Source organism: Pectinophora gossypiella, chromosome 26 (assembly GCF_024362695.1).
Source record: "Pectinophora gossypiella chromosome 26, ilPecGoss1.1, whole genome shotgun sequence".
Classification (NCBI taxonomy): Eukaryota; Metazoa; Arthropoda; class Insecta; order Lepidoptera; family Gelechiidae; genus Pectinophora; species Pectinophora gossypiella.
The window spans coordinates 6512590-6528231 of NC_065429.1; the positions used below are offsets into that span (position 1 = coordinate 6512590).

Genomic DNA, 15642 nt, shown 5'->3' on the forward strand with positions numbered 1-15642 from the left:
ACGGGTTCGATTCAAGACTCGGGCTCTAAACCACTGAATTTTACTTTATGACTTTGAAACCAACATATCAAGTTACTTACCAGTAAGTCTAAGTACCAACTACAATCTTAAAATGGCGCCGGAATCAATTGACATCACTAAGTGAAATGTGTTGGTAACATCAGCATTAGAGAGAGGGAGACAGAAGACACGCCGTCTCTTTCTAATCCTGACAGGAATGCCGAATGAGTTTTTCCATCACAATTTATAACTTGGAGGTGTAGGGTGACTGTGCTATTGGGAAAATTTGGACAGTCCTGGGGATTTGAAAAGGCCATATTGAAGCAATTCATCTGAAAAAGAAATATTGCTATTTTTGACTTTTGCGCTTATAAATTAAGTGCGCGAATCTAACAAATGTCACTTAGCAATATTGCGTTTTAGATGAATTGCTTTTATGTGGCCGTTTTTAAGCCCGTGTTCTTTTTTGGGGCTTTATATTGTTTTTGTTTTAGTAGTCTTTTAACAGAAAAATATGTAGATTATCTTGCTTGTACGTCAACCACAGCACAAAGAGAAAATTAAAAAAAAAACAGTATAGGCGATAGAAATAAATGCCGTGGTAGCCCGTCCTGCATAAGAATAAGAATAAGAATAAAATAAATTTATTGCCAGTAACAATTTACATTTCCTATATAAACTAAGTAATTATGAATATTGCGAATACGGGCAAAAGGAAATGGCTCAAGTCTATAGTCTTCAACTTGATATGTTGGTTTCAAAGTCATAAAGGCGAATTCAGTAGTTTAGAACCCGAACCAGGGGCCTGTTTCATAAAACTGACAATTGTAAATTACAACGACAATTTGGTGTTCATTACGTAGCTAATATGAAACTGCAAAGTATTCGTGATCACACACTCCGCAATGCACATCAAATTGTCATTGTAATGGCTGCATTGACTGACTGTTTGTCTTGCTCTGTATTCAGATGACGTATGCGCCCGAGACAAGGATAGCAATATCAATACACTACAAGTTACCTAATAATACCAGTCCCGCGCCAGTCTTCAAAATTCCGAACGCCTACCCACCCCAGCCACGAGGGTGGGTCCGTTACGCGGCTGAGTTACTGTACACAACTACTTCGCTCCCGAGTGTTTTCATTATCAGCTACTTGGCCGACCATATTGTGAATCTACACAACCATATTAGGTTAAGTTTGACGAAATGAACAAAAGTCGTTAGTCCGGGCGGCTCGACAATTTTAGACGGCGATACGGCTCACCTATCACGTTGGTCTGACAGAAAGCTCGGTGAGGTGTGGGTACTTATTTCATCTTGCGATGGATGTACCTCTGACTCAGGAGGGGTAGTGGGGCGTGTCACCAGGTCGCAGACAACCTATCTCCGTATAGACATACATACATACATACATAATCTCACGCCTATTTCCCACCGGGGTAAGCAGAGACTATAGAATTCCATTTGCTTCGATCCTGACACACTTCTCTTGCTTCCTCCACATTCATCAATCGCTTCATACACGCACGCCGGTTTAGAGTAGATCGTATTGAACCTTTTCTAAGGACATCTCCAATTTGGTCATCGTAAGTCCTTCTCGGTCTTCCTCTGCTAGCCCTACCATCAACTTTCGCTTTAAATACCGCTTTCGCAATTATAACCGTATAGAATTAGATAAAATTGCAGTGACCCATGACCCAACCTGTCACTCAGGGTCATGACATCCCCCCCCCCCCCCCCCTCCTGGTTCCGCCCATGCTCTGCCTACCCCAATTGAGGTACAATCGTGAGATGCATGCGGTTGCTTATCTGCCCAGGCATGTAACTACCAAGTGATTGTGTCATTTTTAAGTTACATACAATCACTAGCAATATAATGTACTTACCCACTTTAGGACTCTGTCGCACTAACATATTTGACATTTAGTGAGACTTACAGTTCGATTTGTCAAAAAAGTTAATGTGACATGGTACCAAAGTGTATACATATTAATGCTCGTGACCGTACACCATTGTTATATAAGATTCTCACCGGGTAGTGGTGGTGTTTATGTTAATGGTCGTGGCCGTACATATACAGGGTGTTAGTGACATCGTAACGAATACTAAGAGCGATGATTCAGACCATGATTCTGAGTTGATATCAAGTAGAATTTTCCGTCGCAAAATTCATGACTCTTTTAGTTTTTTTTAAATTATTTTTAACTCTATACTTTTGCGGTGGAAAATTCCACTTGATTTTGACTCAGAATTATGGCCTGAATCATCCCGCAAAGTTTTCGTTACGATGTCACTAACAGCCTGTATAAGCAGCCTATATACATCCCACTGCGGGGCACAGGCCGCCCCTCAACCAACCGGAGGGGGTATGGAGCATACTCCGCCACGCTGCTCCACTGCGGGTTGGTGGTTAGAACATTTCCAAGTTGAGCCATTATATGGGCCACCAACCCATCCCCCCTTGGTACGCCGTTGGTCCCGGATACTACTTACTGATGTAAGTATGTAAACGTTACATGACTCTTGTCAGGGGCCTATATATAAAAATATAAAAATTTACCCTGACACCAGAGTTGTTGAGGTTGGTAGTCCACCTCACAACTCACGCGATAGAAGAAGAAGACCACACGATGAACCATATGACGACAGGTGGTCAGCCAATCGCATTCTTAATAGTTTATCATATTGGAGTATTTAAAAATTGTATACCATAAAACACCTCTACGAGTTACATCTTCCCACCGCCCGCCATTTTATCTTCGCCAGCATTTCTCTAAAATGGTCGTCATATTCCCGCGTTGAGACGACACGGCGCCGTTACAATATCAAATATTGGTATTCTCTCGTTGTTTGATCTATTTGCGTTTCAAATACCACTTGCTACCTTTAGCTTTAGCTATTTGTCATGCAGAGGGTATACAAAATATACAAATCGTAGTGTATTTTGGAAAAATAGAGGTGTAGAGATGGACATGATTAGGGTAATGACAACGTCTAACGATAGAGTTTGTTTTTGTAAGGTACCTACGGAAAATAATATCAATTAAGTACTTATACTTACTCCAAATAAGGAAAAGACCTAACATACGCATGCAAGGAGTCACAACCTTCAGGATGTATCTTGCTTTTGATATTAACAAAAGCTCACTTAAAAAGCACCCAATTAAAAACAAAATCTCAAACGTCAAATCCACTTTAAAAATAAAAACAATGTAAAAAAAAACAAAAAGCTATATCAACAAATCAACAATTCACTTCATCTCAAGTCATGAAAGCGTATAAATTCGAATTTGTTCCTAAAAAGCACCTAATAAAAAGCATAAAATTGACGTCACGTCCGGCGGCTGCCCGACGGCGCAGAAGGCGGGAAGACGGCGCTCGTTGATTGGTGCAAATTGAATTTGGAATCAAGGAGCGGGGGCCGGGGGGTATTGTCGTGTCGGCGATCGCCGGCTGATTGCTCGTTTGCGGTGCGACGGTGTTACAGTGGATACGACACGATAATATCACTACGTTTTCAGACCTTAAATAACATAATATCATCACCGCCGTGTCTTTAACGTAATTGTGTAATGTACGGACTTCGTCTAAACAATATATTATTATTATGTATACCTTTAGTTTTGGTTTCATACAAGGCCATTAGCGGTCGTAGTCGGGATCGTATATTACTGTGTATACTACTTATACAACTCTGCCTAGCCTACCCCTTACGGTGACTTGGCGTGATGCTATGTGTGTTCAATAAAAATACCAACCAACCGAGAAACCCTGTCAAGTGGACGTCGCATTCCGTAGCAATTAGGGTGTTAGTGACATCGTAACGAAAACCTTTAGAGATGATTCGGGCTATGATTCTGAGTTGATATCAAGTGGATTTTTCCGTCACGAGACTGCAGACGACTGTAGACTATTAGATGTTATCCTCTATTCAAATTCAAATTCGAAAATATCTTTATTCACTACGTAACATAGTTACACTTTGAATCGTCAATTTTTACATAACGAACGTCTCATCTGCCTTTTATTAATTTTTATTTATTTATTTAAAAGGTAAACACAACAGGTAACAATCATGGCATGCGAAAATAAAAGGTTACAGATGTGGGTAATAACTAGATTGAAACCCAAAACGTGTATACACGGCATGGTTAGGAAATTTTGTAACGTGAGGTTAGTTGCAGTTAAATGCTAAAAAGTGGTTAATTACTACATAACAACAAAATAAAACAAGGAAAAAAAAAGTGAAAAGAAACGCATAAAACTACTGCAAGCTATTATTTAGAATTATGATTGTTAACTGTTGTGCTCGTCTTTTAAATACATAAATAAACTCAGAATCATGGTCTGAATCACCCCCCTTAGTATTCGTTACGATGTCACTATAACATAATGTATTGTACATCAACGTCGTATCCACACAAAACCATCGTGCTGCCGGCATTGTGAACAAACGACTGCAATGTGAAACGTTCAGTGTTCACGCCGCAAGCACTGCTATACTAATACATTATACTTACTTGTAGTTACTGTGACACTGCCATAATCAGCAACACTATAGTCAGTAGTACTAAATGCAGCACACTAGCGGGAGGTTTTCTGGCCACGTCTTTCCCTCAGCGTTACAGATTCCGATGTGGTAGTAGTTTTACAGCTAGTTACATAATATGTAAGTAATTTAATTTTTTGACGTTCAAAAAGCGCTAACTTTGTAGCCAATTTTGAAAAATAAATATTTTTGATATTTTTTTTTTGCTAAAAACTAAAAAGGCCACATTAAAGTCATCGTCATCATCATTATTCCGTTTTTCACAGGATCTGCTTACCTTACCTGAAGATTTGACAGGTCCGGTTTTTTACAGAAGCGACTGCCTGTCTGATCTTCCAACCCGCGAAGGGAAAACCATCCTAATACGGTTTAGGTAAAAAAGTCTACATTGCAGTAATTCATCTAAAAAAGGTATTGAAAAGTATTAAAGCAACCTGCCTACCTGCTTAGATGAATGAGGAACTGTCCAGACTCCGTTCTATAAAAACAATTTAGATGGCGCTGTACAGATTTTTCTTCGTTTAACCTTCTAATTTTATGGATAACAGACATCCGTCCGGCCAAGTAGTTAATGCCATCTGCGGCAAATCTACAATAAGTCACGTCAAAAAAAAAACATACCTATGCATCTTTTTATCTTTGTTTTTGGGTATAAATGAAGACCCTTTTTATTTCACTCAGGCATAATTACATCTTCCATCCATTATTATTCTGATCAAAGTAAAGAGAAGCAATATAGGTAGCAACATAATTCTGTAAATACATAATGTAATCCAAATATCAAGTAACAATTATTTTCATGTAATAATAATATGCTTCTGATTACTCGTTCCAAGAAAACACTGTAATTGGGTGACTTTATCGACTATTTATTAATTTCCATCGTAATTCTTTCCACAACCAACGTCTCCTAGCAAAGTCGGGGAACCAATCCAACCCCGTTCTTCATTTGTTTTTCTCGCCGCGTAATTTTCACTTCCGTTCCCGCCTTTTCTATTTTTACTTACTTTTTAAATTAATTAATTAGTTGTATAACAATTACAATTATAAATAATTTATATTAATTCTATTTAATAATATTGTAAATCATTAAAATACTTTTTTATATGCCCATTTGCTTGAACGATAAAAGTGCAGGTAAATTAATAGTCCATATAAATTCCATCGTTTCGCAACTTTTAACTTTAATCTAGTTAATATTCATGTTAGATATTGAGATATCTATTTGCAGATAATTCAACTTCTTTTAAAATATGAGTGATCATGACACTCGTGATGAGAAAATAGGTAATTATTACGTTAAAGATGTACAACGCCATCTATATCGTTTTTGGTGAACGAAGCCTGGAAAGTCCCCCATTGCTTCAAGGTAGCCCACCCTAGAAACTAAATCGCGTTTTCTTGAAAAAATATTAAGAAGAATTATTTATTGTATCTGTGGTTAGTTTAGATGGACAGCTGTTCCCGCCAAACAAAATCCCAATGCCCATCTTTTTCCCAGTCCAGAGAAACATCCGAGCCCGACACCAAAATTATACCGATCATCTCAACACTTTTCAGAAAGAAAACGACTTAATTTAATTAAGAGAAATAAGAGATAATAATCATAATTGTATTAATAACAAGAGAACGATAATTATGGAAATAACAACATAAAACAAAAAGCAATTCGCAAACATCCCGCCATTGCCATTACAGCGTAACCTATAAATAATATATATTCTTCCCGCGCAATCGGCAAAGGGAACTGCCCACTCAGCCTAACAAATTGGCCAAAAAATGTTTATGATACATTTACCAAATTAAGGAGGATGTTACGCGAAGAATATGCTGTCATGTAAATAGATAAAATGCTTTTGGAGATAAAGGAAGGGATTTAGGTATCTTATATTATACCCAAACCATACAAACATGTAAGAAAGTGACATAACTTTGTACAAAATAAAGTTATAGATCGCTAGGTAAACAAATTCCATTGTTGGTAGAGCTGCTAAAATGAGGCTTGTAGAGTGTGACGTGATTATTTTCTATGATAGTAAAAAAACGTAATTCGTACACATATATAACACAATATTTAAGCTTAACAAGTCTCAAGATTAATATATCCATCGTAAGATGAACTAGGTAGCCAAACCTCACCGAGCTTTCTGTTAAACCAACGTGATAGGTGGTAAGCCGTATCACTGTCTATAACGATCGAGCCTACTGTGTTAGTGCGTTTGGTAGCATATCCATTAAACGAAGATAATGCAGCACTCTTTTAAAAATAAACTCTAGATACTAATAAATAAAAAAGTCATGAAAACCACATCTCAAAGAACCAACCAGTCTGTTAAACAAAATCGTCCATTTACTCTACGGTAATGGCTCTGAAGAAATGTGTGTAATTTAGATAAAAGCCGGCAAAAAGCGTCCGAAAGAGATCGTAATAGTAAAGTAGCAATAAATTACATACAGCGCCATCTAGCGGGCGGTGGCTCATGTTATATGCATAAACTGGGTACTAGATGGCGCTAGTAGTGATTTAATTTTGCAGTTTAGTAGACCCTTTGTCGGATTAATGTGGGTAAGGGTTCTGTGAATTGCTACGAACAGCGAAACAGTGTGTAGTAATTAGAAGATACGATCTTTTATTCAGTATTCAATATTTATTTTAACTTCTCCATTTTTTATGGGAGATATATCAGCTATCCCCCCGGTTGATTCTTCTTCTATCGTGTGGGTTGTGAGATGGAGTACCAACCCCATCAACCCTGGTGTCAGGGTTACTATTGAGCCGCCAAAGGCCCCTGACTACTTACTTACTCACATCAGTAAGTAGTAACCGGGACCAAAGGCTTAACGTGCCTTCCGAAGCACGGATCATCTTACTTTCGGACAATCAGGTGATCAGCCTGTAATGTCCTAACCAAACTAGGGGCCACAAAGTCATCTTTGTGATATGTCCCCACCGGGAATCGAACCCAGGACCTCCGGATCATGAGCCCAACGCTCAACCACTGGACCACGGGAGTCGTTCCAAATCCGGTTGATTGAGGGGAGGTCTGTGCCCAGCAGTGGGACGTATATAGGCTGTTTATGTTAAATAAGTAGACCGGAAGCGGGTTGGAAGGTCAGACAGGCAGTCGCTTCTGTAAAAAACTGGTGTCAAATCTTCAGGTTAGGTAAGCGGACCTTGTGAAAAACGGGGAAGATGATGATGATGATGAAATAAGTAGAACGGAATATATACTTAATTTTTTTATTTTTATTTTAATGTTCTTAAAAACTAAATAATAAAGTATCTAATGGCGCCCATTTTAGCAGACGTGAATTTTATTATGGAACATTTTAATATTATCTGAAAATAAAATAAATCGATTTGAAAACTAGAAATAAAATAGAGTACCTAATATTAAAAAGGGACGCCAATATATTTTTTTATTCAAGTACATAAAGTTCTATTAATATCTACAAAATTATTATTTATTTACAACTTAAAAAACAAAATAATATACAATATGTCAAACAACGAAGACGAAGCCTGTGGTGGATTTACATTGTGTTTTTTATTATTATTATTTCTGAATAAATTACCCCCTTTATATGTCAAATTATATTAATACATATAAACAACAAGACAGAAAATACATAGGTACATACTTAAAATAAAATTAAACAAAAATAAAATTAAGTTTAGTCCGCTAGAATCGCTACCATTGAAATACTAAACAACTAAATAGACTATTTCATTTTGTACAACGATCAAAGGTCAGAAACAAACTGGATTTCATCATTATGAGGCATTCGTGTAAAAGGAAGTGTCGTGTGTGGCCTTTTTAACCCCCCCAGTAAACGATCAATAGCAAATATAAAATTATTTTCTTTTTGTTTTGGTTTTCCCCGAAGGGTAAGGCAAAGGGAACTATGCCCATACAGCCATGTCTTACGTATTTTTTTTCTTGATGATTGATGAAATGATGAAAGATAATGATGATGAAACCTAAGCCCCCACCCTTGGAGTAGACTCCTACTCTGAACCCCAAACGAATTAACTCAAAAGTCCGCATAAACTTTCGAGTTATGAAGCGGTTTCCTGCCACGAAGCGAAAATAGGCAGATACACTTTGTTTATTGAATACTCCGATATAATAACACTCGCGAATGTCTTCCGACTAACTTAATGCGATCATTAACCACAAAACACCACTTCGTATTAATTATTTAGATTATTCAATGAAGAAAGCAACTGTCCCGTTCCCGTTTCCCGCCAAAAAGCCAAATATAAAATTAACTTGTACTTGTAGATTCCCATTGACATTCAGAATTTGCCTTTCAACTGTTTTAAGACAGTAGTTAAACAAAAACTTTACAAAAAAGGTTATTATAAAGTTAGTGATTATTTAGAAGATATGAATGCATGGGATTAACTGTCTGAGAACTAATATTAGGCAGCTAAATTACTCAATTGTATACCAATATTTTATGTTTATTTTTATTTTTTTAAAGAACGTCTAGGGCCCTGTGCCGAGGTTTTTCTTGCAGCTTCTTTTCCCCGGCTGTACAGGTTGTGAGAAGCTGCAGTAGTTTTAGGCGGATGAGACGTTCGTTATGTAAAAATTGACGATTCAAAGTGTAACTATGTTACCTACTGAATAAAGACATTTTTGAATTTGAATTGAATTGGAATTTAACAAATTAATTTATCATTTCAGTTGTAATATCTATCCTTGTTAACGCAAGTTTTGAAGATGGCGACATATTCGTAGTTTGGTGGGCATCTCGATTGGAACTCCTGCGCTTTAGCTCCTGTGCCGATGATGATGAAGAACATCGCTATGATCATCATTACGGTGAAGAAGTAGTTCTTCATTTTGTAAGCTGTAAAGAAGAAAAAAATATTAAAGTCGGTATTTTTTCAGATTTTTTTTTTTCAGGCTTGGGCAAGTAGCTATTTAGTTCATCGGAAGACGCTGTCAGAAAAATATAAAAAAATATATTAATATACAGGGTATTAGTGAGTTTTATGAGTGATTCAGACCATGATTCTGAGTTGATATCAAGTGGAATTTTCTGTGGCAAAAGTGACAACTGAAAATAAGTAAATATAAAAACTCTCATGAATTTTCCGAGAGAAAATTCCTCTTGTTATCAACTCAGAATCATGTTCTGAATCGTCCTCTTCAGTATTCATAACGGTGTCACTGAAACCCATACGTACTTGTATGGCTACCAGTGTATACTTGTATGGGGTGTGAGTGAAAAGGTATATGAAAAGAAAACAAAGGAAAACATGAAACAGTAGGACTAGGGCCCTGTGCTGGGAGGTTTTCTGGCCACGTCTTTCCCTCAGCGTTACAGATTCCGATGTGGTAGTAGTTTTACAGCTAGTTACATAATATGTAATTTAATTATGTTTGACGTTCAAAAAGCGCTAACTTTGTAAGCCAATTTTGAAAAATAAATATTTTTGAATTTTTTTTTTTTTAATTTTAAAAAATGTTTTTTTAGATGAATTACTTCGTTGTGCCCATTTTAGCGCCCCAGATTTTTTTTTTTTTATTAGGTTTACCAACAGTACATTATGTATAGAATGTTGCTACCTATATTGCTTCACTTTATTTTGATTAGAATAATAGGTGGAAGATGTAATAATGCCTGGGTGTAATAACAAGTGTGTCATCATTTATACCCAAAGACAAAGATAAAAGATGCATATTATGTCTACTATCCATATTAAATTAGAAAGTTAAACGAAGGCAACTTTGGACAGCCCTATCTATTTTTTTTTTTTTTTGGAACATGATTGTGGATTATATTTTATTATTTTGGATTATATGACCTTACAACAGATGGTCATTCAGTCTCAGTCATATACCTATGATTTATTCGAATGACCTATTCGAATGCTATATTATAATTAATTAAATATTCGAATTATTAATTTGTAGGCAAGAGCTATTCGAATTATTGGAATTAAAAACCACGTATGAAGTCATTCGAATCATTCGAGTCGACATAAGTGTGTTATCTACTAAAATATTCTCGATAATTCGTCAATAAACTTAAAAATACTTGAAATAATTGCATATTTATAATATCACCGCTTCAAAACAGGTTTTTCTACTTATATTAACTTTAAATTGTCATGTTTACTAACATTCTAACAGGTATGCGTCAATATTAGGTCCGGCAGTGTTACGAAACATCAATTGCGCCTGCGGCACGGATTTCCGCGACATGTTCAAATCAAATCAAATAACTTTATTGCACACAACATACAAAACAAATTTCCACAAATGATGATAGATATAGTACAATCTGGCGGCCTTATTGCTAAGCAGCAATTTCTTCCAGGCAACCAGTGGAAAGGAAACATTATTACAATTTGGTGCGGGACAGTGCAACATCTTGTATAAAATAATAAATACTATAAATAAAAAACAAATAAAAAGAATAAAAGGAAAATAAATAAATAAAAATAAAATAGAAATATATAAATACATACATACATATACCCATTTATATCAGAAGTATACATTACAATTAAATATGACACTACATATAGATATGACAATAGTTTCCTGTAACTACTAAAGGATAAAATACGTTATATTAATATCCACACAGCGACTCGTAATGAGCACGTAACAGATTTTGGTCAAAGCCCACGATATAATTCGCCGGAAGTCGCACACATAATCACTAATAATAATAATAAAACTACAGGGTGCACTCCCATAGTGCATACAGGGATAATCGCCGGTTGGTGTCACACCACATTTAGATTAAATTGTCTTAAGGGGCCTACGTGTTGGCTTCGGCCCCACGCACGCCTTCCAAAAGTCCGGGACTCCATAGGCCCGAGATATGGAAATGACAAACTACAAAACATACATACATGCATACATACATAAACTCACGCCTATTTCCCACCGGGGTAAGCAGAGACTATAGAATTCCATTTGCTTCGATCCTGACACACTTCTCTTGCTTCCTCCACATTCATCAATCGCTTCATACACGCACGCCGGTTCAGAGTAGATCGTATTGAACCTTTTCTAAGGACATCTCCAATTTGGTCATCGTAAGTCCTTCTCGGTCTTCCTCTGCCAGCCCTACCATCAACTTTCGCTTTATACACCGCTTTTGCAATCCTATTATCCTTCATCCGCTCTACGTGTCCAAACCAACCTAACATTCCCTTCTCAATCCTAGTCACTATATCGTCTTTTACACCACATCTCTGTCTTATCACACTGTTTCTCACTCTATCACTCAACTTCACACCGCAGATGCTACGCAAAGACCTCATTTCTACGGCATTGATCCTACTTTCATGCTTCTTCTGCCATACCCAACATTCACTACCGTACTTCAGCGTAGGGACAAGCACTGCATTGTGAACAGCCATCCTCGCATCTTGCGAGATACATTGGCTACTAACAACTGCGTGCATTGCCCCATTCACTGAATTACCCAATCTCACTCTCCTTTCTATATCTTCATCACATTTACCATCCCTTGTAAACATAGTACCCAAATACACTACAAAACTACAAAACAATACTTAATAGAGTAAATATGAAAACTCATACGTTACCTTACGAGGGTTAAAAAGGCCACATTAAATCAATAGGCTAGTTTCCAACTAGTCAAACCAGTTACTTTTTATAAAACGTCAAAATACGAAATTACTATTATTGAATTTGTATGAAAACACACACTGTGACGTCATAGAAAAACGTGATAAAATGTCGCACTTATTATTACGTTTTTCTTGACTCAAATTCACAAATAAGTTTTAAATATAAAAAAAAATATTTTCGTTGTTTTAGATCTGTCTTTATTTAGTAGTCAGAATTTCATAATTTATTTCAAACTTAGTACACGACTCAATTCATATACCTAAAAAAACTATTTCTTATGCAATTTGACATTTGCGCATATAAAAGTAAGTGCGCAATGACAACATAGCCTTTTTAGACCCCCAGTAAATAACAAAAAATCATATTTGGTACCTAAGTATGTTATTTTGGTAGATATTGACGTTTGAAAGCGGGAAATAGGTATGATTTATCTGTCCTTTTTTACGTGACTTATTATAGGCCTGAAACACAACTACTTGGCCGGACAAATGGTGAGCGCGCTCTCACCCGATGATTTACCTACCAAAGGTTAAAGAGTTAGTTACTTTCTAATCCTCCGAAAGCGAACTTGGGGATTGATAAAGGAAATTTAATTGAATTGAAATAAATAAAACATACAAACGTATTTCTTTTAAAGTTGTCTTGGATTTGCGATTTTTTTTTTAATTTCCTGTCTTATTAAGCTGCTGATTATCCGTCCCTGTCTTTCTCGGTGGATTAGAAAGTGACCACATAGAAATTGAACAAACCTTTAACTAAAGAATTTGATAAATCTACTTACTTCTTGATATAAAACTCGCGTTTAAATTTGAAACTAAGGCTGCACACCAATCCACTCACAGACACCGATCAAAATGACATTGCCTCAATGTATTCTGACCTCTATATATACATTCTGGTTGTGTCACAAACTGGTTAGGCCGCGACGCCTTTAGACGTGACGAGATAAGTATTTTTCGAGTTGAAGAAAACTGGCCCTAAGAAATCTGGACCGCGGAAGGATTTTCCGTGTTGGAGAAAACTGGCCCTAAGAAATCTGGGCCGCGGGAGGGAGAAAACTAGCCCTAAGAAATCTGGACTGAGGGAGGATTTTCCGTGTTGGAGAAAACTGGCCCTAAGAAATCTGGGCCGCGGGAAGGAGAAAACTGGCCCTAAGAAATCTGGATCGCGGGCCAGTTTTCCACACATGAAATTTGTAAGAGGGAAACTGGGCCAAGTATGGAAACTCTATTTTCTTTGGTGTTGAAATTAATGAAATAAATTTATTCGCTCTGGAGTGGTACAAATGATCTTAAATATCTGTGTGTATGCTAAATCCCAGTCAGTTAATGTTAACGACCTCTGTGAATCAGTTAAGCGTTGGACTCACTATCCGTATACTGGGTCGTATAATGTATATAATGGTCCTGGGTTTGAATCCCGGCGTGGATACATCACAAATAAAAAACATGTAAGCTCTAATTTGGTTAGGATATGGAGAGCCCTCAGCGCTGCTTCATTTGTTCGTTTGTAAGTTTAGTAGTTAATACCATTTGAATTAAATTGTCAAAAATAAATCCCGACGAATTGAGAACCTCTTCTCCTTCTTCCTCTTTTCCTTTTCTGAAGTCGGTTAAAAAGTTCGGAAAAAACGACCAGTACTTCGGAAGGCACGTTAAGCAGTCGGTCTCGTGTCGTGTAGTGTGTAGAACCTTATCAGCTGACCTTTTGATGAGTGCCAGAAAGAAACAGAGATCGGATTCCATCGCATCTTGTCCACTGCATTATATTAATAATTTAACCATGATGGACTATCCAGGATATGTTCCTCAAGATATTAAAAATACTGGTACTATAACTTCTTTTAAAAATAAACTTAAAATCTATTTAACTGTGTATATACGTATATATTATTGAGGAGCTCGGTGGCGCAGCGGTAAACGCGCTCGGTCTGCGATTGTTGAAGTGAAGCAACATTCGCAAAGGCCGGTCATAGGATGGGTGACCACGGAAAAATAAAAAACTTTTCATCTCGAGCTCCTCTGTGCTTCGGAAGGCACGTTAAGCCGTTGGCCCCGGCTGCATTAGCAGTCGTTAATAGCCACCAATCCGCACTGGGCGCGCGTGGTGGTTTAAGGCCCGATCTCCCTATCCATCTATAGGGAAGGCCCGTGCCCCAGCAGTGGGGACGTTAATGGGCTGGTGATGATATATATTATAATACTAGCTTTTGCCCGCGACTTCGTCCACTTGGAAAGGTTTTTTCCCGCTAATTCCCGTTCCCGTGGGAATTTCGGGAATTCCTTTCTTAGTGCACCTCTACGGTACCTAAGCTTCGTCCCTTCCAAATTTCAAGTGCCTACGTTTAGCCGTTTAGGCTGTGCGTTGATATGTCAGTCAGTCAGTTTCTCCTTTTATATATTTAGAAACTATAAATCTAGCAACAATGTAACAAAATATTTTCTTTCTTTTTATTTTTTTATTTTTATTTTTAAGCACTAAAGAAAGAAAGAAAGAAAGAAAGAAAGAAACGTTTATTATAATAGCATGTTTGTATATTATAAACTCTTAAATAACTACTAATAAGCTAATAATAACTGTTTTTATTGTTTCTCATTAATCTTCTAATTTCATGGATAACAGACATATGCACCTTTTATGAATGATTTTGGGTATAAATGACCCTTAGTTGTCATAGTTATAAAATTCATGTTTTTGTAGGTGTTTTTGGTATTACAGAAACGACATGTAACCAGGAGGTCTTAAGTGCAACCAGTTAATTTATTACTTTGCAAGAAACTGATTGGACTTTTGCAGCTTATTGTACGTACCATAAAGCAACTTTACATTAATAGGATTGCTACCAGCCGCACTTTATTTAATTTAGCGACAACCCTAAAATAATTCCGCCTAAAATGGGCAAATACGCATCTTGTTCGTAAGTCAATAGGAATTTCATGTTAATTCGCCCTTTTGTTGAAAATACGAGATTTCTTTGGGTTAGAAATTGCTGTGAGCACATCGTAAATGTCCTCTGAGGGAAGGGGAGGGAAGAGGGAAGAGAATTAACGGATCCTCGACATTATAATGGCACATAGAGTAACATACACAGACACACACGAACACAGACACCGCATACACACCAGTGTTACCAACTCCTAAAAATATATATTCCTAAAGCTGAAGTTAAAAACCATTACCTATAGAAAACACATTAAATAAATTAACAAGGTGTGGTTCCGACAAACAAAGTGTGGTGTGTTTCTAATGTGTCTGTATTTATTTATTTGTGTGTGTGTTTGATTGTTTTTGGAAATAATTTTTATTTTTTTTCCCCAGTGTTGTCCCTTTTTTCGCAGGGTCCGCTTACTGAACCTGAAGATTTGACAGGTCCGGTTTTTCACAAGCAGCCGCTTCTTGAAAAAAAACCGACCGGACCGGAAGGGACGGAGGATTGAATAACCCGGGCGAATAAAATAGGCTT

General features: G+C 37.0%; 1 long non-coding RNA gene across 1 annotated transcript; it reads right to left on the bottom strand.

Moving 5' to 3' along the window:
* Positions 1-7776: 7776 nt before the first annotated feature.
* Positions 7777-13078, bottom strand: LOC126378570 (uncharacterized). Its single transcript, XR_007568093.1, has 2 exons — positions 12961-13078; positions 7777-9411 (listed from the first exon to the last, which is right to left on the bottom strand). It is a non-coding gene; the product is annotated as an uncharacterized LOC126378570 (long non-coding RNA).
* Positions 13079-15642: the final 2564 nt, after the last annotated feature.